Here is a 27883-nt window from a genome sequence, read left to right on the forward strand (position 1 = left end):
CTCATTACTGGCAAGAAATTGTTACAAAGTTTGGTTGTTCATTTCACTGGTATTGATCTCTCACAGCACTATAGTGGAATTTATTAGTGAGCACATATTGACTATTTTACTAAACAGATTTAAAACAAACACCCAGAAACTGTTACAAAGTTTAATTTTTCATTTCACTGGTACTGATCTCTCACAGCACTATACTCGAATTTATTAGTGAGCACATATTGACTATTTTAAAAACAGATTTGAAACAAACAGTTACGTTTGAATGAACCAAAAAAACTTAAAAAAATCTAGTATGCAAAGGTGGGTGTGAGAGGAGAACCGTTTACCGCCGCCGCTGTTCAAAGTGGAGAAGAGAAATTGCAGAAAATGCCACGGCCACACGCCACGGCCACAGGAAACCACGGCCACAGAAAACCCACAAACCAGAAACCCTCGCAAACCACGGCCACAGAAAACCCACAAGCCCAACAAACGCAGCAAACCAAAAACCCTCGCCTTCGCACAACAGAGCACGAAAACAATACAACCGTCGTCTTCCAAAAAACCCAATTTGTTCTTCTAAAAACCTAAGGCGGATTCGGCGGACCCGACGATTTATTCAAACGCATTCATAAAAACCCAAAACCTGGTTTTCATTTCAACTTCCACCTATTTCTTGGAAGAAATTTCTTCCAATTTTTGAGCGAAATTGGCAGATGAAACCCGAAACCGGGTTATGCGTTTGATGAACCAAATGCCACTGTTTTTTTCCATAACCCGAATTTGGCGCTGAAAACCCTATTCCACGCCCGGTATTCCCGTAACCAAACGGGGCCTTATAGGGAGGATTTGCTTCTAAAGTTAATGTGGAATGTGTTGAGAAGAGATGATCGAGCACGACAAGCGGTGGACCTTTAAAGAGGGAAAGGTGAAGCTGCAGCCCACTGACAATGTGACGATGGTTTGTAAAACTGTTGGCGATGTTTACTGTCTCCCCAACTCTGCCGTCTTATCGTAATGTAAAAAATAAAAGAATTTATTTGTCTTCCTCCTTTCTGATTCGCTACTCGCATTTTTAACATTCCCAAATTTCTTATCCCGTTTGGTAAGGATGAAGTAGGTGCAGGTGTCCATCATAAGCTCTTATCCCACCGACCCCCCTCAATTAAATTTGGCAGGCGAGAGTTATCATCGCTAATGACATGGATTTGTCTTTCCCTCTACTCCTTTTGCCGAGACGACACCTGTGAAGGCGCAGAAGTGGAGGGGCAATTGTTCGATTGAGGGAACGCCGTGCCGCCTACCATTTCTCTTTTAAAACATTTACAAACAATACGAAGATTTTAACACAGCTCATCTTGTTGCCTGTCCCGCTCTTTGATCGACTCAAGGTAAATACTTTGCAGATTCCTTTGCCTTCTGTCGGACCATTCAGTTGCCTTTCGTTCCGTCAGATAATTCAGTTGTGTGAACTACGTGTTGGTAACTTTGGCGGTATTTTATGGTTCGATATAGATATACAATTCGAACGCAGATCTGTTTACGGGTATGTTCTATATTTCAATAGGGCTACTTTATACGGGCCAATTTTAATCACATGAGATTTGAAGCTATATTATTTCTGTTTTATTTGCCCTTTTCTGCCATGCGTAAATTTATTTGTAAATCGAATTGCACTCTCAAGTTCGTTAAGGCGTTGTTGAGATGTTCACTTGCCCCTGCAAATTAATTTAAATTCCCCTTAGCACTTCGTAACACCGTTTTCCGTCTGATTTCAACATTTTAGTTTACAGATAGAATTATTGTCAAAAGATCTCAAAGTAAAGTAAAACTCACATATACCCCGAGAACATGTTAATAAGGACAGCTTTCTTATTCGATTGCGAATGAGTCATTATAATGGACTCCCTTGGCACAACTTGGTATGAATTTTATAACTGTTGGCTTATGAAAACTTTGAATTTCAGTGGACTCTGACAAACACTATAAAATGGCTATAAAACTATATTCGAAGTTATTTGGACGATCCAAAAGATTGTAGGAGACTTGATGAAGTGAAAGTACCCTGGTCACCATACGAGGGATTGGGTGGCCAGGCTGGACCTCAAAACTTTTGTGTACCGTTTTTCCTTTTATATAACTTCATCGAATTTCATTATTTGAATCTTTAGAAATTTATTTCGAGCTCCTTCATGAAGGGCCGTTCATTTTTCAATCTGAATTTTTATAGTGGAAGGAAGAGGCAGTGACTTGAGCTAAGGACCATTTAAGCAATACTGTTAGAGTAAGATACAATTAAAATATCTGCATTGTTTCTGTTGTTATAACTCCTCTTCATACTATCAAAGAACTTTACAGTTGATTGTTCAAGTTTTATCCATTTCAAAGATGTAAATTTGTACATGGTACAGTTCATGTTTTAAGAGGTAATTTGCCAAATCTTGGTTTAGGAGGTCAGTATCTTAACGACTTCGCATCCCAAAAAATATTTTCAGCTGCCTGATACTCTTGTTCATTCGGTTCATTTTCAGCTGGAGGACTGTTCACTTGGTCATAAGTTGGCATAAGTGGTCTTGAGATTGGAAGTTCATTGTCCATCCCTATTTTTTTTGAACCTGTCCAATATTCCCATTATCACCATTGCTTTCATTTGTTCCTGCATTCCCATTATTACCATTGCTTCCATTTGTTCCTGCTTTCCCATTATCACCATTGCCTCCATTTTTCCCTGCATTCCCATTGCTGACATTGCTTTATATCAATCGAGGGAACATTGGTTCCATTTGCTGGTCTAAATGAGTCATCATATTCATCATTTCTCTACACTGCCTGTCTTTGTTCTCCTTTCACTACCTCGAAAAGGATGACCTACTCAATCACTGGTTGGTTTTCTAAATTTGGATTTGATTTGTTTCTCCTGACATAATGAGTACTAGGACGCACCACCTTATTCCCCAATAGGCTGCAAGATTTGAAACCATGGTTTGATACCACTGTAAGAACACCCCCTGTTCTAGACTGATTTTTATTTTCTTTTCTTAAATTTGTAAAATCAGACATATGACTGTACCGTTCTTTGAAAGTTTACAAAGGAATTGTATTTGATTGGAATGGTTTATGTTAAACAGTACTTTGTATAAGAACTCAAAGCATATGAAGACTAACGAGCAAGAATAACGATTTAATTCTAGTTAAACCACTATAACATTACATTTTATTCTAGTTTAATTGGGTTGCCTACAAAGTCTTACTATTCCTCATGTCTATCGCAAGACCCTTAGAAAACATCCTACTTTTTTTTCTAGGAATTTCTCCAACAACAGGAATATTATATACCTTGCTGACATAGATTATACTGCTGTCATCAAAGTCTGATGCAGATTTGACAAAGGTAAAACTGCTGTGATTTTAGATTGATTTAGGTTTAACAGGGATATTCAAGTGTTTATGTAATGGCACTTAACAAGTGCACTTATATATTTGTCCACCATACAAAGTCCAACTTCTCCAAGAGAGATGATTTACCTTTTTTCAGATGATCCAAATGAGGGTTGGCAGGTCTGTAACAAATTTTGAAGAATATCATGGAAATGGTACCCAGCTAACTTACCGATGTTGTGGCCAATACAACAGTCAAGTTGTACATTAATATATCTCTGTTGTCATCTCTTCCTTCAATCCTAAGGCATCCTAACCCTGTCAACATAGTTTGCATGTCTGGAAGGACCAATCTTAGATGATATCAGTTCTTCTGTACATTAAAACAGACTCAAACAGTAATATGAAACACTTGAATCACCCACCCAGATTGCTTAATGCACCATTCAAAGACACTGAGCACACACACTCCCAACACTATCAATCAGCCTCAAGGAGACACAGGAAACATGTTGCAGGTCTGTTCTTCATGTCTAGTTATGTGCATTGGTAGGGACAGGATGGTCAACATAGGGCAGCCAGCTAAAGCATATCAATAACTCCTCTGTACAGCTTCAAACAACCTCAAAACTTACTGAAGTGTGTCAGTAAATAGTCCCAGACTTCAAGTGGATACAGGTCTGTAATCCTCAGCCCCAGTGGAAGAATGATCTGTACCACCCCTTATGGGCAGCCAATCACCAATAAATTCACCTCAGAATGGGTCATAATCACCTGTAAAATGGGTCACAAAGACCTCTAATGAACTAAATGCACCCAACCAGCAATGAGATTTCCATGAATGAGCTGTGTTTAGGAGTCAAAGCTCTAATGCCTAGCCAATGTGAGAAGGTACAGCCTGGTATAGGGACATTTCCCTTCTAGGAAATCGAGCCAACTGAATACCTCTCAGAAAAGAGTCACAAAGGGGTTGCCCAACATTAAAAATCCTACTCAATCAGTTCTATTGTGTTTCAAAATGATTTCAGCCTCCCCATTCTAACTAATGTAGTACAGCCTGTTGTTCTGTAAAACTCTATGGCCTACAAAGGAAAATATACCAGCTGCAAAGCCCACAAAAAACTATCTCTCATTCAGTCACCCAACCATTTGGAAAACATTCTTAGATCATTAAATATTCTCCCAAAATCCACAAGCTTTTTGAAGTAGTTCAGCCTTTGCTAGGCCTTGGCCTGAAAACCCTAGTTGTACAGCCAACATAGGGAACACCTGAAAATACCACCAAAAATCCCCCCAAAATCTCTGCTATTCCCCCAAAAGAAAACCCACAAAGCTGCAATCAAATACCTTCCATATTTTTTCTTTTTTTTCCACCTCAAATTGCAAAACTCCAAAGGTGATTCCTGTGTAAAATCACTCTACCAGGTAGGAATCATTTCTCAGATCTGGAACCATTGATTATTTGAGGGCTTTCGTCCTTGATCAATCCTTGGAAGAACTCTTCGTTCACTCCTATAGCATCCTTTTATTATGCACATTGGAATAGTCCAAATGAGTGCCAAAATCCTTCTATAAAAAAGGGTTGGAGATGAAAAGGAGCAAATTTTGAATTTGAAATAAATTTATATTCCTTCGAAGTCCTTTTTGCAATTTGAAATTAACTTATGATGAAGTCCTCTTTTTCCGTGCCGTCCGCTTGAGGAGACGTGCATTACTATTTTAATTTTAAAATATAACACTGAAGTAAATTATTTTGCATCAGCATAACATTAGACTTAAGTGCATATTTAAAAATATTCCTGAACATATTGCTGAAAGCACTGCCAGGCACCAAAGTTTGAAACTGATTGTGCCAAGAGGTAATTGAAGCTGAGAAATGATGTTGAATTCTAAATCAGGGACTTACTAAAAGTAGGCCTATTCTCCAAGGAGTGCGGAGAACAACCCAAAAACGCCAAAAAATGCTTCAAAAAGCATTGCAACAAATTAGAGCATCAACTGAGAATCACATCACTGATGGAAGCCAAGAAAAAATGATTTCAAGCTCCCCAAAAAAGTTGGAGTCCCCCGAACCACCACCAATTAGCCCACAAGTACCCAAAATTAGGCTAATGGTCAGTTTAATTGTCTAGGCCTGAGGAGACTACGTTCTAAGTTCGATTTATCCCATGGTATGATGACTGATAAGTGTCACTTGCGTGCATTACTTATTACCGAACTTTCCCATAATGTTTATTGTGGTGGACTAGAAATATTGGGGAAATTGGATATCATTGTGGTTGGAGCCATATGGAAACCTTTAAAACTCAAATCCTCAATGTTACTCTCTAGTCTATATATGTATCCGATTCTAGATTTAAGGTCACTATAATTCAAGAGTGAATCCATAGCATCTAGTTTATTTCCCCTTGTGCCAAGGGTCATTGACTTATAAGCTAACAGTGATGAAGATTAAAGGTTGAGTGGATTTGAGACTTTTGGTGGATAGTATTTAACCAAGTCAGTGCATCCAATTTAGTATTGCAACAGTAACAAAGTAGAAGTAACCTTGATAGCCTAAATCATCTTGGTTTGGTAATGATTAAATCTAGTTTAGGAAGAGATTAAATGCATATTTCTTGTTGGATAGTTGTAGCTCAATGTAGCTCCACATCTATCTAGTATTTTACTATTTAGGCACCCCCAAGCCAAGCTGCCTAAGTTTGGTTTAGATCAGGGTTTATATGTTGGAATTTACTGTGAAGTCAGATCTGAGATTTTATTTGGAGAAAGATTCCATATTAAAGCACACCATTTAGTCTAATATATACCTGGGAGATAAGTTCTCTATAAAATACAATTTAGTCAAAATAAAGTATAAAGATTTCATTTGGCTTAAGTTTGATGCATGTCAATTGATGTAAAGCATGTGTGTGAGCTGTCACCTTGTGTTGTTAAGGCAGTGCTACCATGTGTCTCTTGCACTTCTATGACATCAAAGGCCCTTGATGAACATTGAGACTCCTTTGGGTGTGATTAGCCAACATGTGTCATAAATATGCTAGCCTACGATGTCATAGGTTGCTTGGCAATATGCCGATTTGAAGTTGTTGGTAAATTTGAATATAGAAATGCTGCATCTGTTTTAATGTTGCACATATTTTTGGTAAATTTTGTTCCTAAGTGTTGTGATGGAGGAATGGAACTAAATTTTTTTTCCAACTAGATTAAATGAACAGATAGGTTTGGAAGATCCACCATCCAGTCTTTTGACATGCAATGGCTAATTATTTTTTAATTGGATTCAATTATTTTGGAACCCATTCCAAAATATGAGTTTGATACTCTTAGTAGGATTCATCTTGGCTTATTAAAAAGTGTTTACCATTCTATCGAGGTTGAAATTTTCAGCGTTTCTTAATATTGGTTGTAAACAATTTGTGAAGATGCATTAAAAAATAGTGGGAATTTTTTGAAGTTTTGTTTGTGTAGGACTAGGGTGTTATAAGATATGATGCCTTTGGTTTTTTCCTTTTTTTTCCAGTGGGTGGGGGGCAGTCAAAAATAGGGAAGTTTTTAAAATATAGCAATTTCAATTATTCATAAAATATGTGGCATTTGTCATATTTATTATATAACCAGATTGCATAACATTAGAGCTAAATATAGACTTGAAGGAAGGTAGAAAAGAATTTACTTTTATTTTCTCCCAATGCTTAATCATCTTTTCGTCAAGACAAAGATTAGCAAAGATTAGCTTTTTATCTTGATTTTTTGTGCTTAATGCACTCCTTTGGAAGGTGGAGCTGCCCCTAAATAACAGTTCAATTCATTGCATTTATAGGTTTGAGTTGGCGAAAACACCCAACCCAACCCTTTACCCCAATGCCCTTAAACTGCGTATGTTATTTTCTAACTTGAGCGAAGATCCTCCCACCACTACTTCGATTAGGAGAGGAGTTGATGTGTCTCTTTGCCCCCTTCATCATAATGCTATTGTGGAAGACAAATTTCCCCACATGCAATCCAAGGTAATTTGGTTCCACCTTTGAATCAGCAACAGGATAAAGACCCTAGCTCAATTGATACCTACCGTGTGCGATTTGCACATGCCAAACCTTTTTGTGTGGGCAAGGGAAAGAGAATTCTAGATGAGGATTGCCACATTTAGTACCTTGCTTAAGTCTTCTAGCCCCAAAGTTATTCCCATGAGGAAAAAACAAGTAAAGTCTAGCAGACCCAGTGATCCTTGTGTTGTTGGGTTAAGGGAAAAAGTGATTAATGTTCCCAAGGTAGTAAATGTACAGAACTAGAATCCCCCCAATTGCAGTAAAAAAGTGATTAATGTTGGAAGATTATTTGAACATATTGACAACATTATGAAATGGCTCCTATAGCAGCATCAAAATTCTAGAAAGAGCATAATAGGAATTTAGAAGTTGTTCAAGAGTGACAAGGAGTAATAAAGTGATCACATTAATGATCAACTTTGGTAGGAAAGTTAAGTGATTACAAGAGCCTATGCATAGATGGAGTATTGAAGGATGAGCATAAGGGTCTACAAGCGAAAGGTTTAACCTATGCTAGCAGCTATAGACATCCCAGCTGAATTGGGTAAGGATTGTGCCGAGCAAAATACATGATCAATTCGTGGGGTTGGACAAGTCACACAGGTTATCAAACACAATCAATTTATTTATAAGAGTAACAAGATTCCCATCTCAAGGAAAGGAATGTTTAACCAGGTAAATATCAACAAATTTGGTTATTGATCTGACCAAATCAAAGTACGATGGACGAGCTATGACTGTAGATCATATTGAAGATTGTGAAGTACTTTTTGCTTCAAAGATGGTTGGATACAAAGTATATCAATCAAGTAGAACCAATAGTATACCAATAGGTGCAGTACATGTTGCTTATGAGATTGTGAAGAACAATGAAGTCTATAACCTATGTGAAAAATCGTGAGGACACAAATTGTGGAGAACATGAAGAGAGTAAAGGACAACAAATAATCAGTAGAATATGGAGCTCTTTTGGTGTGTATTTTGTTCTATATTCAAAACTATATCCATAGCAAAGGAAAAAGTTATATGGTCAAAGAGCGCACTTGTTATCTCACAGATAGGTGAACTCATTAGAGAGCAATGTGAAAATTTCAGTATTGTCATGAATGAATTATTTGAATTTTTTCAAGCTAACATGCACATTTGTGAAAGAATTTCTTCTAGTATTGTAGAGAAATATCCAAAATTATGTGTTTTCTAGAAGATACAGATTTTTGTATTCTATAAGTTGTTGAACCTAGAATCCACTCGTTACCACCTTTGGGCTAAGAGGTCAATCTTCATGCTGACTTGATAGTCCAAACTTGTGGAAAAAATGAGAAAAGATTTGGTACTTTTGAAGAAATTGTTGCAGAAATTGCTAAAGAGATGAAGACACTAATCAATACATGAAGAAGGTCTACTGGTCAAGGTCGACAAACACCTAGTGACGATGCATGGACATCTGGATCAATGATAATGGTATCAGAGGATCCATCTGCAAATATCTTCTCTACCTACCTAAGACTAAAGAAAAAGTCTACTAGGTCAGCTACAAAGGAAGGAAAGGCAAAATTTGAAAAGAAGAAAAGGCAACCAGTCAAGGACATTGTAAAGAAGAAGAAAGTTGGTAAGGAAGTTCAAGAAGAAATGAAGAGTACAGAGTCAAATCAATAGGCTACTGAACAAAAGAAAAGAATAGTGCATAGCAAAACACCTACAATTGATGATTTTGTTAAAGAAATAGCATAATTAGGAGGTTTGGCCAGTGTAAAGAGAAGATATGTCTTGGCAATTGAAGAAGACAAAAAAAAATTTGAAGAGGCAATTGTTGTACATTTGCACAAATTCGAGAGAACACCCTCAAAGGTACATCTACAACTGCTTGATGAATTATAACAACTATTAGATGCAAGGGGGACATCATCTTTACAAATGGACAAGGAGATAATTGAGAAAGCATTATTAGAAGCTCAACCAGAGCTAAGCTTAGAAGATGCAAACAAGCTTTATGAAGATCATAAGAAGAAATATGGAGTCAAGGAGAGAGCTAACGAAATTCTAGTAGAAGATATTTAATTACTACATGACGAGTCAGTGGAAATATGGAGAAACGCTCTGAAGCTTCATGAGAAGTCACAAGAACACTAATCACAAATACAAGTTGATGATAAAAATACTATTGAAGAGATTATTGGAAGAGACAAGACATTCCACAACAGGTAGAAGAACTTCAAGCACAACAGGTGGAGACACCAATAGGTGAAGCCAAAGATATCCACACAATAGGTCAAGCAGAGCTACCTACAGACAAGAAAAGATAAATTTTTTTGAAGAGAAAGCTGAAATTATTGAAGAAATACAAAAGGAGCAACAAGAAAAGAGCAAGGAGTATCAAGCGAGAAGAAAGCTCAATCTTGAGCCTAGTACAACTAGGAAGAGGAAGCCAGTAAAACTTCTAATTAAAGAAGCTGAAAATTTAGGCGAAGAGGAGATTATTCCTACACCTATGGATGTAAACGAGCTAAAACCTTAAGAATTGTTGGAATATTTTGAAAGGGTAAAGCAGAAAGCAATCATAGACAAGAAGAAGAAGTGACAAGTGCTGAGACATGCCAAAAATATTCTCACAGAATTTGTACCTGAAGAATGCTACAACATAGATGAATTAGTAATTAATCAGTTAGATACATTAATCAAGGCTATCTGTGATGAAGACATTGACTTGCAATCTGCAGCCATGAATTTGGTTGAAGAAAATCTGGAGAAGAAGTTGACCAACAAGATAATGGAGAAAATTACTAAAGTGAGAGGTCAACTCATCAACTTGGTAAAGGAGGTAAAAGAAACTTTGACTGCAACAAGAAATATTTTTGCCAGGATATCAAATTATTTAGAAACTGTAAAAAATCTGGAGCAGCAAAAGGAAGAAGCACAAAAGGACTTGGAAAGTTCATGCAACCAGCTACCATTGACAAGTTCAGTTACTTTATTTATTGAAGAGGTGAAGAAAACACTAAACGAGACTAGACAACTACAGGATGAACAAAGTGACAAAATGCAAAATATACCAGAAGTACATGCACTTCTATCTCCTATCATGGAGGCAATGCAACAAAGCATAAGCACAACAGAGGAAGCTTTGACACTTCCAAGCGTAGAGTCAATTGAGAAGATCGATAGCAGAGGAACCAAGATGCAAGAACAAGTTATTGCATTGGATCATTTGAAGAAAAATATGGGAGACATCCCTAGAGTTAGCCCAAGAAAATTACAAGGTTATCTTTGACAGATTGTAAATTAACGGCTACAACCTGTTGAAAGATTACACCTTTGGCATTGTTGTCAAAGGGGGAGAAGATGAAAGAAGCAGATAAAAGAAGCAGAAAGAAGATGAAAGGGAGAAGATGAAAAAATTGAGACAAAAGGATGAAGATAGAGTGAAGATTGATCTAAGGGGGAGTAGATTATGATTACTAATCAATCTCAAGTATTTGGAGTTAAGAAGTAGATGGTATTGCTAAATGCCAAAGGGGAAGATTGTTGGCATTCACTAGTTGAAAAGTGATTGGAAAGTATATGACTATCAAATGGTTTTTTCATTGATGGAAATCATAGCATACTATTAATCATTGAAAACTATATTTACAATAGGTTATCAAGTCTCATGTGGACACATGTCATAATTGGTGATATTGTTGTAATCAGCAACCACTAAGTAACAAGTGGTGATTACATGGCAAAGAGCAAAGAAGCCAAGGAAGAGTTACATTGGATATTGTATATCCAATAGTGGATATTAAGGAAAGATATATGTATTACCTTGGGATATATGTAACAAGGTTGGCATACCTATGTAATACGCTTGGACTCTACATGTAATACATTTTGACCAGTCCGAGTGGTGGACAGGTAACAAAGAAGCAAGTGGACCCAATCGAATCTTGTAATTGATATTTGTAAATTGTTTGAGAAAACAGAAGAGGGAGACACAAATTCAAATGGAGTGTCAGGATTACAAGGAAAAACATGACAAGCAAACATAAAAGATCCGTAACATAGAGATTGTATGTACATGCTGCAAACAGAAGCAAAAAGCGGTGAAAGAAGACTATGGGTGTAAGCTAGAAGAAGAGAGATCTAGCGAATGTGATTGAGATGCAATGAAGATAAGTACACAATGCAACAAAAAGAGATTAGAGAAATAAGGGATCTAATAGGCAAATTTACAGATCAGAGATTCAGTTGTTTCATTATAGTTACAATCAGTAAATCCCTAGATCAGGTGGACCCTAACAGGTTCAAAGCTGTAAATCCCCTAACAGGGTAGACTCTTAATAGAACTTTGTAAATTTTTTAAAAAGGTAGATCTTAACAGATCTTATTGTACATCTAACAAGGTACGAGATCACTCCTAACAAGGTGAACCCCCCAAAAGGGTAATTGTATGCTCTTAACCAGGCAAACTCATTTACTGCAGTATACTGATGATTTGTGGGTACCATCCCTACCATGGTTTTACCTTCTAACTAAGGGTTTCCACAAGACCAAAATCATTGTGTCGTGTTTCATATCTGTGATGAATGAATTTTGTTATGCTTTATTTTCTACTTTTGGTTATATGTTTGATTATTAGTAAATAGCAGTAAAAGATTGTGTGAGCTTGCAGGTATCGATTCACCCCCTGTCATAGTACTTGTGAATCCTAACACTTGAGCTGCCAAAATTCATGTAACTTCCATCAAACAAGAAGTAACTGAAAGTTTAACCTCACCATTTGAATGTTTCAGCCCCTTGTGCTGATTCGATGTCATTGCTATATGAACAAGAGAAATCTGCAATAAGTCTGGGGATGATTGCTTGACCATGGTTAAACATCCTTCCAATTTAATCAAAGTGATGAGAGTAAGTGCTACTTGTTTCATAAAGTACCCTAGCCAAACTGTTTTTCGATGCCATTGAAGTTTTGCACCTTTGACTTTCCCCTACTACGTTTTTCCTAATTTTGCTAGTGTTGATAAAATCACAACTATATCTTTCCTTTATTTGACAAGGTTTAGATCACTCTTGAGGTGAGTGTAATGTTGACACATGTAGGAAATCTCCCTTGCTATTCCTAGCTTCAATTGATGATTCTATGTTGTCAAAACTGAATAGCAGCCCCATGCTTCTCATCACCTTATGCAAATCTAGAATTAAACACCACATCCTTGCTAGATCTCACTCAACTAGACACTGTTTCTTATTATTACTCCCCCGCATTTCCTCTCAAGTTAATATATGCAAGAGATTCAAAGTGGAAATAATGCTTTAAATACACATTGTGAAGATTCAATCACTTTACTACTTTAGAAGTCGTGGTAAATGCAACTCCTGTACAGTTCCTTTGTTTCTAGTATTCTATTGGATTTTGATAAGAGCTTTGAACAATAAAACTCACAGAACACTAGGTGTACCTTATAGTTTTCAAATTAGGTATGCAATAATAGTTTTTCCTTGTAAGATTATAGTTTACCTGGTATCACAATGTCCCTGAACCTATGGAATAATCTGAGAAGAACATCCACATGGACCCAACTCCTTAACATCCCTAGAAGATATCGAGCATCTCCTGCTTAGTTTTCCATAGAGGCACTCAACGTTACCTGAGACTTAATACTTCCACAACTTGTGCTCTAGTTGACTCTGATGGTGCCCAGATTTTCCAAATTTTGGCATCCATTTTTGAGAAGAGCAAAAGGCAGCTTGATTTCAAAAACTGAGAATATGTGGACTTGGATGAGATGGTGTATGGAAATTTTGAGATTGTGCTCCTTGTACAGGTGCAGCAGGAGAGAAAAGAGTCCAAAATAAAAAAGAACTGATGGAAATCATCTTCATAACTATTAAAATATTGATACCTAAATATACCAAAGGAGAAATACTTCAGCAGTACAAGATGATGCTGATGTCATAGAAATTGAAGAAAAATTTATATGTAAGGCATGTTCAGATTTGTTTCAAATTTCTGGCAGTGAAAAGGTTTCAGGTGCAACTCTTATTGTATTTCTTGCACCAATATTGCAACAATGGAAGAAAGAGATTTCTCACCATACAAATAAAGGATGAAGGAAAAATTTGGAAACTGATTCGTATTGCACTAGACACAGAAAGAAATAAAGAAATATGATCAGAGTGAGCAAATAAACCATACAAATATCCAAAGACAAAAATTGGAAGTGATGCCAGTCTTACATGCACACAGAGATAAAATAATCATGGGGACTATACTATACGGCAACTAAGGACTTCAATATACAAACCGGCCCATCATAATTTACTCATGTCCTTATTCAGGAAGATTCCCTGATGAGGAATCCATCACCAAAATTAGCTACTCCTCAGCCTGGGATATCTCTGAAGGGTGATAGATCTCCATCTGTTATACCGCCAGAAGCATGTGGTGGAGATTTACAAATGGACAAGTTTAACATTGGTCAACATTCTGTTCATAATATATATGAATTTTCCTCTGCTTCGTCTCTGGATTCTGGTTTTATTTTATATAGCACAGTCTTGTCTCTCCCAGGATAGGTTGTTGTCTACCATATCTAATATCACAGATTTATCAACAAATGTGAATTTAACTACTTCACAAACTGCAGGGAAGCAATGAAAGGCAAATCAAATTAATATCGTTGTACTTCAAAATTTATATATGTGCAGAAGAAATTACAAGCCTTCCAAAACTATCGAAGGAGTCTTTGAGTTTGACGAGAATAACCAAAATAATATTCAAACGATGGAAACTGTAGGCTGAGTCTCTTCATGCGACAAATACAGAAGTCTGGAAATCAAGTTTGCATGCTGATGTGTCATAGAGATGCTTGAGTTTTAAGCGCCTGGGAATAGTCAGACATACGTCTATGCTGGAGTCAGTGTGTGACAACCATTGAACATAATCATTTGATGGAAGAGCTTGAGAAATACCGTCAACAAGAATAAAAACCATTAATGGTGTGTGCTAGGAGTCGAGCAACGGAGCCCTGATGAATTCATCCTGAGATGGTGTCATGGAATTACCAAGCCTTTCGTGGAAGCCATGTTATTATTATTAAAGTAGTAGCATAGGGTTAAAAATAATATTGTTAAACAGATTACAATATTTTATCATGAAGTGGTGTCATCTTGAAATAATAAAGGAAGATATGCAATTAAGAAAGGGTAATATGTAAAGCAGTGATTTGTTTAAATCAGAAGGGTGCGACTTATTTATAAAGAAATGACTTTTGAAATTGAAAACTCATATTCCTTTTAATTATGAAGATATAAACAGAAGAAGTTTTATGAAACAAAGAGGTCATATACGAACATTCACACTCACAAGAAGTATTTTACATTATTTTGTATGGAGGGATAAGGAGTTTAATATGATTTGTTAATATAAATTCCATTAGTTTATTTTAATAATAAAATGAAAAGTCCTTTGTTTATTTCTAAATGGCATGGAGATTTAAACTGCAGGCGAATCGTCCTTTGTAATTATTTTCTAGAATTCTATATACAATTTAAATATCAGATAAGTGGACATGGTCATTTAGCATTTTAAATTTGATCATCATAGATATTGTGAAATATCAAGCTGTTTTTATATTTGTATCTAGTTTGTCTCCCTACCAAAGGAGTTAAAACTCAATTTGGACTAATTATTGATTGCATAATATTTGGTATGTCGCATCTTGATTATTTAATTGTTGACAGTATAAGTGCGTGGAACATTATAAAGTTGTACGTGAACATTCACTAAAGTTGACTTTGTCGCCCGGATGAGCAGAGGCACTGGTCTTTCTATTATTGAAGTCAGAAAATCTATATATTCCTTCCTACAAGCATCAAATTCATTAATATTCAAATATTATACAAAAGATCAATTAATTCAAGTACTCAATATTCAATTTCATTTTTTAGTTCAAGGACCTTGCTAGCCGAAGAACTCCAAAACTTAAATTCACTTTAGAAAAGCTCTGAACCAAGTGATCAGGTTCAAGGAGAAGGTCTACCTGCCTAGGTGTGGCGGAGCCTAAAGTGCAAGGGAATCGAGAAGTATTCCTGTTTGTTGACCAGAACTGATTGAGAAGTCGTATCGAAGAAGTGGCAGGCTCTTGGATTTCCAATCTGTGGTTTTGGGAACCAATAGACTCCTTTAACCTCTGTCGTCCAAAGATTACTGAATTGAACTTTGCTCAACCTGTGAAGGCTCGTTCAATGCCTAAGCACTGTTGTGGTTGTATGTTTGAACGTCAAGGTGCAACTTCGTGACAATATTTAGAGTGCTCGATAACATTAACTCAATCTTTTGCCTTTGCCAATCTCATAGTGACCAGTTCGACCTTTGGCAATAGCTAATTGTTGTAGAGTACTCCTTCCCTTCACTGTGAACTATATGTTTGAATATGTTTCCCTTTGAATTCTCCAAAGCAAAATCTGTAGGTGACGACTCCTTTATCTCTTGCGATACACTGTCACTTTGTAATGAACCCATCTGGCTCACACTAACAGTGCCAAACAAAATGTGTTTCTTGTGTTTTGTTGTTCGCAATGTTTAGTTTTTGGGAATGTAGGCTCTTTTGGATTTCCTCAATGTATGAAATGTTAATCAGTATTGAAATTAAAAGCAATGAAGTAACAACTATGCAAAGATTAGAACTCCCATGAAACTCAATGCTGCAATTTTATTCTTCTATTCTCATTAAAAATTTTAACTATAAAAGGACCAGTGTATGATTGTTGCTGTGTAGTTTGCAGCAAAACATGTACCATGAATATTGTACGTTCTTCCTCAGTGCAAATTGTAGGCACAAGAAATGTTTTTAGTAGACCTAGATTGCACACGCTAGTGACATTGGGGTGGTTCAAGTGCAGACGCTTGACACATATCGTCACATGACAATATAAATCAATAATACATCCAAGAAAGAATGTCGACCTGCACGTCAAACATTATGCCTTGAGTACATCATATAAGTATAATGCCATGAAATATCATTCAAATATATAAAAGAAAGTATGCCATCAGACCTTTGCCCATCTGCATAAATCCCTGTCCCCAAAGCCCTAAGCCCTTAGATCAAAGTCCATCCGCTATCACGAGACGAGAGTGTGGCCCAAGTGCTTTTACCACCCAACCATAGAGTGGTTAGCTCCCCTGGGGTTCTTCTTGAAATGAAGAACTCCACGACCTTGAGACGAGAAGCCTAACAACACAAGATGATTGGATCGGATGGATCTGGTGCAGCCAGGAGACTAATCTAGTATGCAACCATGTGCCTAAGTAGCATCTAAACATGGATGTGGAAGAGGGAAATAAAATATAACCATGCATCTCAATCACATGCATTCAATTTTTTAAGCTTGGCCAAGCAAATAACCAGTGTAATGTAAAAGAAACTGGCAGGTAACAAGGAAAGAATATCGTAAGACTTCCAATTTCCTACCCTCCCCTTTTGTCCACATTCAGCACCCTTCCATAGTAATAAGCAAAGAATTTCCTAAATTTCATTATAACTTCCGTACATAAAAGAAATGTTATAGTATTTAACTTACCTAAGAATATAAATAACAAAACTACTGGTTCTTTGCTATCATCATACCATCTCAACGCATTTGATATATCATACTAAAGTGAGGAAAGAAAAATGTATTTTCTGTCAAAATCTTCATTCTCAACATCTATATGTTAATTCAACCACCTTTTATACCGAAAGCTTCACTTGTAACTTGTATGACAGATTTAATCCGCATTTGGTATCATTTTTCTCAACCAGATAATAATGTATTCCAGGAAAATACAGAATGAAACATAGAATAAATATAAACATATTTATTATATCTGTTAAAATTCTATCAGAAAGTAAAATAAAATATAGAGAGCTACCTATCATATAAATCAATTAACTTTAACATCTGACAACAAATTTGAGAGATTATTGTTGAATGAAAAATGCTCTTTAATTCCTCAAATTATCCATACGCAATTATGATTGAAACCAGCATTTAAGAAGATTCAGCCTATAATTTAAGATGTGATTGTCTGAAATGATATCAGTTGATATTTAATCATTTATAAAAGTATTAAATGATGGCAACAAATTTTCTTTACTATCTTAGCATAATATGAAAAATAACAACCTTGGCCATCATACTAACTTTTCAAAACTACTCAGCAATATGTATTTGCTCATTGAAAACACATGTTTCCTAGGTCTTAGAGCTGAAATAAAAATATCAAATTTATGGTTATTGACTTTTATCAAATCGGTTATTTGTTTAATAAATTTTCAAAACAAACATCCAGATCGATATGGCAAAATCATTCACATGTAAAGTCTGCAGACACAATAGTCCATTCCTAAAATGATAAAGGCTCTTTAGCTGGCTGCTCTACGTTCCTACAGAGATGATGCTGCTTCAGCTCACAAAAGGTATAGTTTGTATAAGGATATATGATAGACTTATAACTAAATAGTGGGCATATGGAAGTTTACTAAATATTAAAGTTTTGAAGCAAATGAGTTAAGGAAGAAAACATGTTTCAGTTGAGCGGAACAGCATTCACTAATCAGTTCAGACTAAAATCTTCTAGAACAAAGGTTATAAAATACATCTCTATATTAATTTTCTTCCAACAAACGTCTGTTCCAAATTGTTTATATCACCAAAGGAAGATACTACCATACCAAAAAAAATAAAATGAAACTTCACACTAATCCTTTACTCTGTCAGAGCCTAGCTGCGGTCTATGGGTAAACTCATCATCATATAGCATTGGTAAGACACAAAGATAAAGGGAGAGGAAATTTAAAAATGTATTTTCTGATTTTTTTTTTCCATAGTTTAGTTTGCTCTGATTCTGGGCATGATTTGGAGATCTAAGACAGAAGTGAAAATATAAGAATGTTCCATACTCAGCAACGTGCAAGTATAGAAATGTTCTACTGCTGGTTGGAGACACACTAGCTCTCATGCTAAATCAAAATATAAGAGTACACACCAGCAAGACAGACAAGGTATAAGATTTCAGTTCCAAAAGAAAACCATTCCTACCAAAACTTGTAAGTAGTTTTTAAATCACACATTCATCCTATGTGCTGAATCTCAAAGAGAGAATGGCATATACATACATAGATACATACATACATATATATATATATAAAATCTTATCGCGTTAACAGGAAATGAAAAATACTCCACTTTTCCAATAATGGTTGTGGACAAAAACACACACAACTAGACTTCTCATTCTATTGTCAACAGTTATATCATTGGAAGTAAAGCAACAATTTATCCTTCTAAGTAAAGCAATGATTGACCATTTCCTAAGATTCATACTGACAGCGAAAGTGCAATAACAAAGAACCTGATTTAGACTGATGGGTGGTTGTCTATGCACTGAATAAAAAAAACTTCCTTCTCTGCACACTTTCCCTTTGCTATGCTATTCACAGATCTGCTAAGACCGCCCAGCCAACAAAAAGAACTCCCCCCTTGATTTTACTTCCAAATTGGTGTATAAAAGTGAAAATTTAATTCTATTTGGAGGTAACTTCTCGTCCACTCCAGATCATGCCTTCTATTTTGGGGCAAAAACTCCAGTTCTTAACAAATATCATTTACTCTTTTCCTCAAATTCTAATAGTTCGGTTATATTATTAATGTAAGAGACTTTTCATGTGCCAGAATTAGTTTAAAAAATATCTCCTTTATTGTTTAACAGTTAGTTTAACAGATCTTCCACTCACTCTCTCATATTAATTACGACTAGAATCCAAGGAATTGACTCTTTCACTCATTCCCATGCTAAAAAGGATAATTATAGAAAACAATTACGAAAGAACTGTAAACTTCTTGAGCATTTCAATTAGTTTATTTGACTTCATATTTTCATTGCTTGATAATATTCTTGGATAAAGATTATCTGAAATAAATAAATAAGCTTAGGATTTTTTTTTTGTTTTTCATAAGAAGAAATATTTAATTCTTTTAATGCATGATAAAAGTAATTTCAAAATCAACTTCATCTAACTCAATCACATAGTCAAATTAATCGTAAAGTTAGAGACACAAATTGCAATGAAATTAATGCATTCTATGTGTGTGTGTGTGAACTAGAAAGATCCCTTCCAACCTTACCGAGGAGCTAACCTCCTCTACCTCAGCCACACCCTTGCCTTTAATCTTGCAACCACTTAGTCACACTCAACACCATAAAAATAGATCAATATCCATTAATAATCAAAATAACTCAATGAAATCTTAACTTGTGTATTAGATTTTCGATTACAACATCATATCACATAATCTTAAATACTATTACATTACATTTTATTTCCTCGTCTATTATAACATTATGTCATGTCAAATCATGATGAAATTCAATGACATCATTATTATGTATAGCATATCTATGCATCAGAATGTACCATTTTAACATGAATGTAAAATGAATTAGGCATGATTGTTGAAGCGGCTATATCAAAATAAAAATTCCATCATGAATCAAATCAAGCATATCCTGAAGAATGACAAAAAAAGATGTCAATAAAAGAAACTTCATGAAGGCCAAAACATAGAGCTACGTAGTCGACTTACATTTCGACTAAAGTCAAAGTCGAACTACATTTTGACTTGACGATAGCAACATAGAATCTTCAGGTAAGGTCCATTGACCAAGTCAAAGTGTCGACGATTCCTTGATATCCCCTAAAAAATATCAAAGCAATGACAAGAGATGATAATATTTGCTTCATGAAGTATAATGTCCCCATTTTTTTGGAAGCATCAAAGTTTTAGAGATTAGCTTATTATTGTGACCCTCGTAGGCTAATATGGTGGTTAGAGGGTTTTATTGAGGATTGGCACTTTATGACGAGGCATAATTTAATATTATAATATTATAATAAAGTGAAAATATTATTATTTCATATTATAATACTATAATAAAGTGAAAATATAAGAATATCTTTTATCCCACATTAGGGAGAAAAGTAAGTGAGCTCCCACAAGGAAAGAATAACAGGGGCATGAGAGATTCTTTTCTTATCATCCGATTATTGTCATTTGCATTTGCTGAGTTTTGTGGAGCTAAGGGTTTCTGCATATTATCTACTTGATCTTTGGGAACGATAACTCCCATAGAAATAGCATAACTGAGGTGGTGAGATATCCTTCGAAGGGTTGCAAATTGGAAGGGATTCTTTAGTCCTTTCATTTGTGCTTAAATTGGACAATACATTTATTGCTGGCTGCTACAGTGTCGTGAACAGTACTCGTGCTACAGTGCTTGGCTTGATTATGATTGCAATTTCATCTCTTTCATTGGGCGATTTGTACATTCAATTTGTATTATTTAAATTGGTCATTTAGCATTGTAAAGGTGCTTGTCATAAGGTAGCTATAGATGCACATTTTATATCAAATTTATAATGTCAGCTGTACTCAGATTTTAGGGGTTGCAAAGCCAAGAGCCTTGGAATATTATGTTAAGCATTGAATTAGAAAATATCTCACTAAAGGAGTGATAATTTGCAGGTCCATATATTTGATGTGATGTGCATATTTATATCTTTCATGATTGACATAATAGTATGCATGACAAGTGTTTGACAAAATACCAATTGGCTGTAAGCACACATTTTTCATTTAGAATTCATATATATGCATTTGAAAAGTTAGAAGAGAATTGTATATGCATTTAGTTCTTTTCTTAGATATAGTAGTAATCAATTACAAGCTTTTAGATTCCCTCTGATATCATTTCAAGAAAGCAAATCAATCTAAAACTCAAAAACAACAAGGATAGAGATTGTATTGGAAGTGTTTGACAATATTCTTTGAGCTATAAAATCAGCAAGTTGAGGTCCAAATTATCAAGGGATATTACAGTGGTATCAAAGCTTGATTGCAAAGTGTTTAGCGAAATGTCAAACAACTGAATTATAAAACAACTTGGTGTTTGTCGAGGTTATAATCAGTTGGGGTTATCACAGTGGTATTAGAGCAGTTTCTTGCCATCTTGTGGGGTAGGAAAATATTTATTTTGTCAGATATGTTGTTGTGATTGGAGTGATCAGCACTATTGTTGTTTCCAGCTATGGACAGATACAGGAGGTCTAGTAGTTCCAGGAGTTGGCAATGTAGTGAGGAAGATGGTAGGAAATTAAATTCTTTGAGAGAGTATAAAAAAAATTAAGCTTCATTAACAGAGGATGGCAGAGATCTTGTCGAATCCAGAGATGGTTGATAGGGTAACGAGGTATATGGTTACAACCTTTAGAAGGTTAGCATCAAGGTTGCAGGGAGGGAACCTCGAGTTTTTCCTGATAGGTGTCCATGATGTAGATGTTCCCATATTTAGTACAACACCTGCTAGTCCTATTTGCAGTGTTGATGGTGGACTCATTTCAATCAGCACCCTTGGTGGATAGTGGCATTGAGCTTCAATTGTTTGAGGCTCCCAGAGCTTTTGTTGTAGTTAGTGCAGAGAAAGTTGATGCAGTTGGTACCACTGATACTTTTGGCTCTCTCGAGGAGGGGATTATTATTGGAGATTTGTATGTGAGTTTTCATAGTGTTACTCCAGTGCATGAGGTAATTGGTTCCTCACGTGGGACCAAGGCACGTATAGAGTCATCCAGCTGTGATGTTGGTGATTTGGGTGTTATGCTGGAGTCAGTGGATATGGGTTCATGCTCTAGCATTATTGATTCACACCTTGTCATAGAGTCATGTGTACAGAGTCAATTGACGCTAGTTGAGGCTCTATTAGGTGATGGGGATGCAGATAGTATACTTTTGATGATTTTTTGGGTGATGCTATGAGTTGCACCAAATATGATACCCCTTGTCAGATATTGGGTGATGACTCCCAAGAGGTTTTGGATGAGTCCCAAGATCGATGTTTACAGGATCTTACTATTGAGGTGGACGTTGAGACATGCAAGGAAATTGATACTAGGAGGGCTTCCATTTCTTTAGATGAGTTGTTTGAGGTACATAGTAGTTGTATCTTGGATGCAGAGTAGTGCGAGGACGTTAAGCAGTTCTGAATCGATTTCCAATGAGACAGAGAGCTTGAATAGGAGTCAGGGTTACAAAGGCATCATGTGACTTTAGCTGAAGATGAGTGATAGTGACATTTCTTCAGCTCTTAAGCATTATGAACCATTTGTCAGATGCTAGCTACATTTGGTTGGGGTGCTCTTGTGTCAAATGAGCACGGTGATAGTAGTTTTTCCTTAGTAGAGGTTCATGTGCTTCGAGAGGCTGTCGGGATCTTGAAGCATAGTTACTCTCAGTTAGTTACTGATAGGGATTACCTTGTGGAGTGGGGTAGCACCTGCTATGAGACGTTGTCAGGGAAAGAGGAGGTGGCTAAGCTCACCCAGGAGCTTGAGATGACTGTGGACTCTCTTTAGTATTCTCAATTGGCTCTTCAGGAGTCACAATCACAGTTGGATGAGGTTATTGTGGAGATAGAGCAAGTATAGTCGACACTAGCCCTTGACCCTGTTTAGTTACATATTGGGGTTGGTGGTGAGTTTGCTTCTACGGTTGAGGATGAGGGATGTGATGATGTGGCGAACACATTCGTCTAGGATATGAGTGTAGTATGTACAAAGGAGGTGAGAGCATCAGTGGAGACGGGCTCATGATGATTTGCTTCCTTCTACTGGAAGTGAATCTATTTCTTCTTTTCATAAAACCGGTAGCATTGGACAATTGACATTGTCACATTTTCAGAGGGATCAACTGTGGATTGCGGGGGAGCAAATTGATGCTTCCACACACAATTTCTACTATACTAAGTCATTCATGGCGTATTTTCTTGAGAGCTCAGATTTGCGGGAGTTTTAATACAGTGTATATGAGGGTACTCTCATTCGGGGCTCTCCTGTTATACGATGATTGGTGGAGAAGATTGTAGAGACCTTAGCTACAATGCTTCCCAATAGGGATTTTGTGGTTGGGTTTGTTGAGAGGGTTATCCAGGATCTTGCTCGACCAATAGTTTGGAGTCGGAGATTAGAGCCATCTTTTGATTCCCAGCTTGACGATGATGAGCCTTTGTCAAAGATTAGGAGTTTTTAACCGACATTACATTGTGAGGAATGCTCATCACTTTTCTTTTGACCCAAATGTAGAGCACTTGGTTTCACGTCGGTTTGGGTTAGGTTCAGTTTCATGCCATCCATTATGGGATGGGTTAGCACCATCTTTTGCAGATGGGATTGACAACTGCAAGTTAGATCCCTTGCAGTATCTACACACCCAGGACAGTTTGGCAGAGGTTGGAATTTGTGGTAGTGTTTCAGGTACCTATAGTTGTTACCATCTCCATAGAGTAGTTGCGTGTGAGTGTCAGTTTGATAGGGACTCAGGTTTGGACAGAGTTGGTATTTTAGTTGGGTTAAGTTTAGGTAAGTTGTTGCCTTCATCAGCATCCAGGGTTAGTTTTCAGATAATTCTGATGGTGATGTTCATTGTTTGGGTGTTGGTGCTATAGGAGTCGCTTGTACACTACATGGATAGTACACAATTCTACCTTTGGGATCCAGGTGGACTGTGATGTTCGTTTTGTTTCGGGGATTGCTTGGGGACAACCAATCTTAGGGAGGGAGGACTGTAATGTCTTCATTTTTTTTGGAAGCATCAAAGTTTTAGAGATTAGCTTATTATTGTGACCCTCATAGGTTAATATGGTGGTTAGAGGGTTTGATTGAGGATTGACACTTTATGATGGGGCATAATTTCATATTATAATATTATAATAATATGAAAATATTCATAATATAATATTATAATAAAGTGAAAATATAAGAATATCTTTTATCCCACACTGGGGAGAAAAGTAAGTGAACTCCCACAAGGAAAGAATAAAGGGGGCATGAGAGGTTCTTTTCTTATCATCCGATTACTGTCATTTGCATTTGATGAGTTTTGTGGAGCCAAGGGTTTCTGCATATTATCTACTTGATCTTTGGGAACGAAAACTCCCATAGAATTAGCATAACTGAGATGGTGAGATATCCTTCGAAGGGTTGCAAATTGGAAGGGATTCTTCAGTGCTTTCATTTGTGCTTAAATTGGAGAATACATTTATTGCTGGCTGGTACAGTGCCGTGAATAGTACCATGAACAGTCCCCTCTCTATAGTGCTTGGCTTGATTATGATTGCAATTTCATCTCCTTCATTGGGCAATTTGTACATCAAGTTCTACATTCAATTTGTATCATTTAAATTGGTCATTTGGCATTGTAAAGGTAGTTGTCGTAAGGTTGTTGTAGATGCACATTTTATATCAGATTTATAATGTTATTTGTACTTAGATTTTAGGGGTTGCAAAGCCAAGAGCCTTGGAATATTATGTTAAGCATTGTATTAGAAAATATCGCTAAAGGAGTGATAAGTTGCAGTCCATATATTTGATGTAATGTGCATATTTATATCTTTCATGATTAACATAATAGTATGCATGCCAAGTGTTTTACAAAATACCAATTGGTTGTAAGCGCACATTTTTCATTTAGAATTCATATATATGCATTTGAAAAGTCAAAAGAGAATTGCATATGCATTTAGTTCTTTTCTTAGATATAGTAGTAATCAATTACAAGCTTTTAGATTCCCTTTGATATCATTTCAAGTAAGAAAATCAGTCTGAAAATCAAAAACAACAAGCATAGAGATTATTGGAAGTGTTTGACAACATTTGAGGTCCAAATTGTCAAGGGATATTATAGTGGTATCAGAGCTTGATGGCAAAGTGTTTGATGAAATGTCAAACAATTGAATTATAAAAGAACTTGGTGTTTGTCGAAGTTATGACCAGTTGGGGTTATTACATGAAGCCTCTTTTATAATGTATTTTGGCTTCTTCAATACACCTTTCATTAAAGTTGCTTCATCAACACACCTTTCAATTAAAAGCTTCCAAAAATTTATCTAAATAAATAACTTCCAAGCACATGGCTTCATCAAGACACTTTCGACTTAATAGACTTCTTCAACACAATTTCAAATTATAACATGAAATACGATTAAGTTCTCTAATATTCAATGCGTCATTAATAACTTTATTATATGAACTCCATAAATATGCTCAGCTCACTGTTGTTGAAGACCAACCACCCGTGCCTCCACTATAGTGCTAAAATATAGTAATTGCCCCAAATTAGACTTGCTAAAAATAGAAAGTCTGTCAAAGAGACCCTCAAAACTCATTGTCAAATGATGAGGGTCGAAGTGATGAAATAACCAACCTTGACTACAGGAACCTGCTAAAAAGGGGATATTACACACTTCTTGCATTTTTGCATTACGAGAACTGCACATGTACATTTCAAACTTCCGATTTGGAGTTCCCAAAAATATTGTCGTGCTCAATATAGCCATAAATCTAAGTTGATAAGGTGTATGAAACACTTATTGTATTGTCCCCAAAATCATTCGCTCCAACTTATATTAGAAAACATCGAGCCAACCATAACATGTGATTGAGGTATGATTAAATTATTTGTATTCTCTGCCAATACGTTCAAATCATAATGGCAAGTCAAACAACATTTGAACCAATTCACCAATACTAGTTTTCCAATAGTCATCCTTCCATCAGTTACATAAAATCTCCAAATAACTCCTGTCTTGATTATTACCCTATTATGAACATGTCGCCACAAAATTAGCACCCAAGCATTGCTCAATTTTGCATGTTGTCATGGTTTTTGTTGTGCAAATATTCTGTAGCGCTCAATTATTGTCTATGGATGAGAGAACTTTTTGTTTTGTTTCTTGTAATGGTTATTGGTACTCACTATAATGTTGTTTCTTCCCATACTGGGTTCCAAAAGCTTCCATAAGAAAATAACACATTTACTTCTTGGGATATTCATTATAAATTGCAATTGCATTAGTTATTGTAATATTACTATTTGAACCTCCAAAGCTTAAAATGGATGAATTGCTCAACCTTTGCAGATGTAAGAAAAAAGGCCTTCGATATCATATTCTGTTATTAATGGCAATGAATAGGTTTTGTCTCTCGATTCAACAAAGAAATCACATCTCACATAGCAACTCTTCTTATGGCTCAATTTAAAGATTCATTGTCGTTGAGATAAGTACTGCCAGCATCGTCACAAGTTTTCTTAGAAAAAATTTCAAGTCTCAGAGGCGCTCACTTTCTCACCTGACATCCAATTATTCAGCTTCGATTTAGAATAGCTAAAATATCTGTCCTCTTATCAATTGCCTTGTCACAAGCTCCTTAGCATAGTTGAGCAGGACACAACTTGGCCCATAATCAATATTCATGGCAAAACAAAAATAAATTGCACCGCTAGACTACTTGGTTTAGCCTCTTAGATTGGAATATTATTTAAAACTTATGTTAACCCGTTATACTTCATGTACGACTCCAACCTTTAAAATAAGCCAAAGCTGACGGTAAACATGAGAAAGTAATCCCAAATATTTTGTTTACTTCACGACGTCAAAGTATTTGCTTTAGTTTTAATAGTCTTGACAAGATTATGATTTATTGTCCACAACAACTCAATGAAAGATTATGCAAATATGACATGCAAAATTATAATAATCTTCTTCCTCCAGCAAAATAATTCTAGTGTGAGAATTATAAAGCCAACTTTTGTGTGTGTTCTAGCAATGTGTAGTCCTATGATTGCTCTCGCAATTGTGGTTGATGACACGTGTTTTAGCGCATCATTCATGGTTGCAATCAGTGTCTGTAAGCTTCTTGCTTGAGCGCTTCCTTCTTTGTATTGTTGCCTTTGTGTTTGACATTTTTGGCTTTTTTTTTCTTTGGCTTGTGCCTTGGTCCCCACGGTTTCCTTGTGTCGTCACTTGCTTTGCTTTTCTCACTCTTTCGTTGGGGACCGTCTGGTTCCATGTGCTCCCTCCCTCTCTCAAATGTTTGGGCTTGTTTAACATTGTGCTTTGCAACTACAACAACAACAACATCAACTTGTGTGCTTCCTTTGTTCGTTGGTGGAGTGTGTGGCTATTTCTCCTTCCTGTTTTCCTATTAGTCCGACCTTGCCTCTCATTCCTCTGCTTGTAGTTTGCAGCTGGGTGTTGCACATTGCTTCAGTGGCTGCCGTTTGTGATTGGATTGGTGTTGCTTTTGTGTTTCTAGTGTCGAGGTTCTCAACTTTGTCTTTCTCCCCCTCTGCGAGCTATGACATCAGGTTGTTCCAAGCATTTGTTCAAGAGTTTATTTGTTTGTGTTCCCCCTTTGTTGGTTTTGGGTTTGGGCTTCCCATGGCATCTTACTCTGCTTCCACATTCAGTTTTCTTTGTTCTATTTGTGGTTGCTTCTTCCTAATACTCTGGGATGCTCTTCGCTCCTCATCTGCTGTCGGGATTGTATGCTACTAACTGTGGTGGATTGTTATTGTTAGTCGCTAGCTTCTCTTAGTATGGATCCTCTGAGTACGCCAATTTA

At 36.3% G+C, this 27883-nt stretch overlaps 1 protein-coding gene across 4 annotated transcripts in view; it reads left to right on the forward strand.

Moving 5' to 3' along the window:
• The first annotated feature begins 846 nt into the window (after nt 1–846).
• Nucleotides 847–27883, forward strand: part of LOC149567659 (uncharacterized) — a 49481-nt gene continuing 22444 nt past the window's right edge. Inside the window, exon 1 of one of the 4 annotated variants that reach the window (XM_089820914.1) lies at nt 847–1525. The gene's annotated coding sequence lies outside the window, so the exon portion shown is untranslated. The remainder of the gene's footprint in view (nt 1526–27883) is intronic. The other 3 variants (XM_089820912.1, XM_089820913.1, XM_089820915.1) reach the window with 3 other exon arrangements.

Source organism: Cupressus sempervirens, chromosome 3, assembly GCF_028749045.1.
Source record: "Cupressus sempervirens isolate cs-2001-9-10 chromosome 3, ASM2874904v1, whole genome shotgun sequence".
Classification (NCBI taxonomy): domain Eukaryota; kingdom Viridiplantae; phylum Streptophyta; class Pinopsida; order Cupressales; family Cupressaceae; genus Cupressus; species Cupressus sempervirens.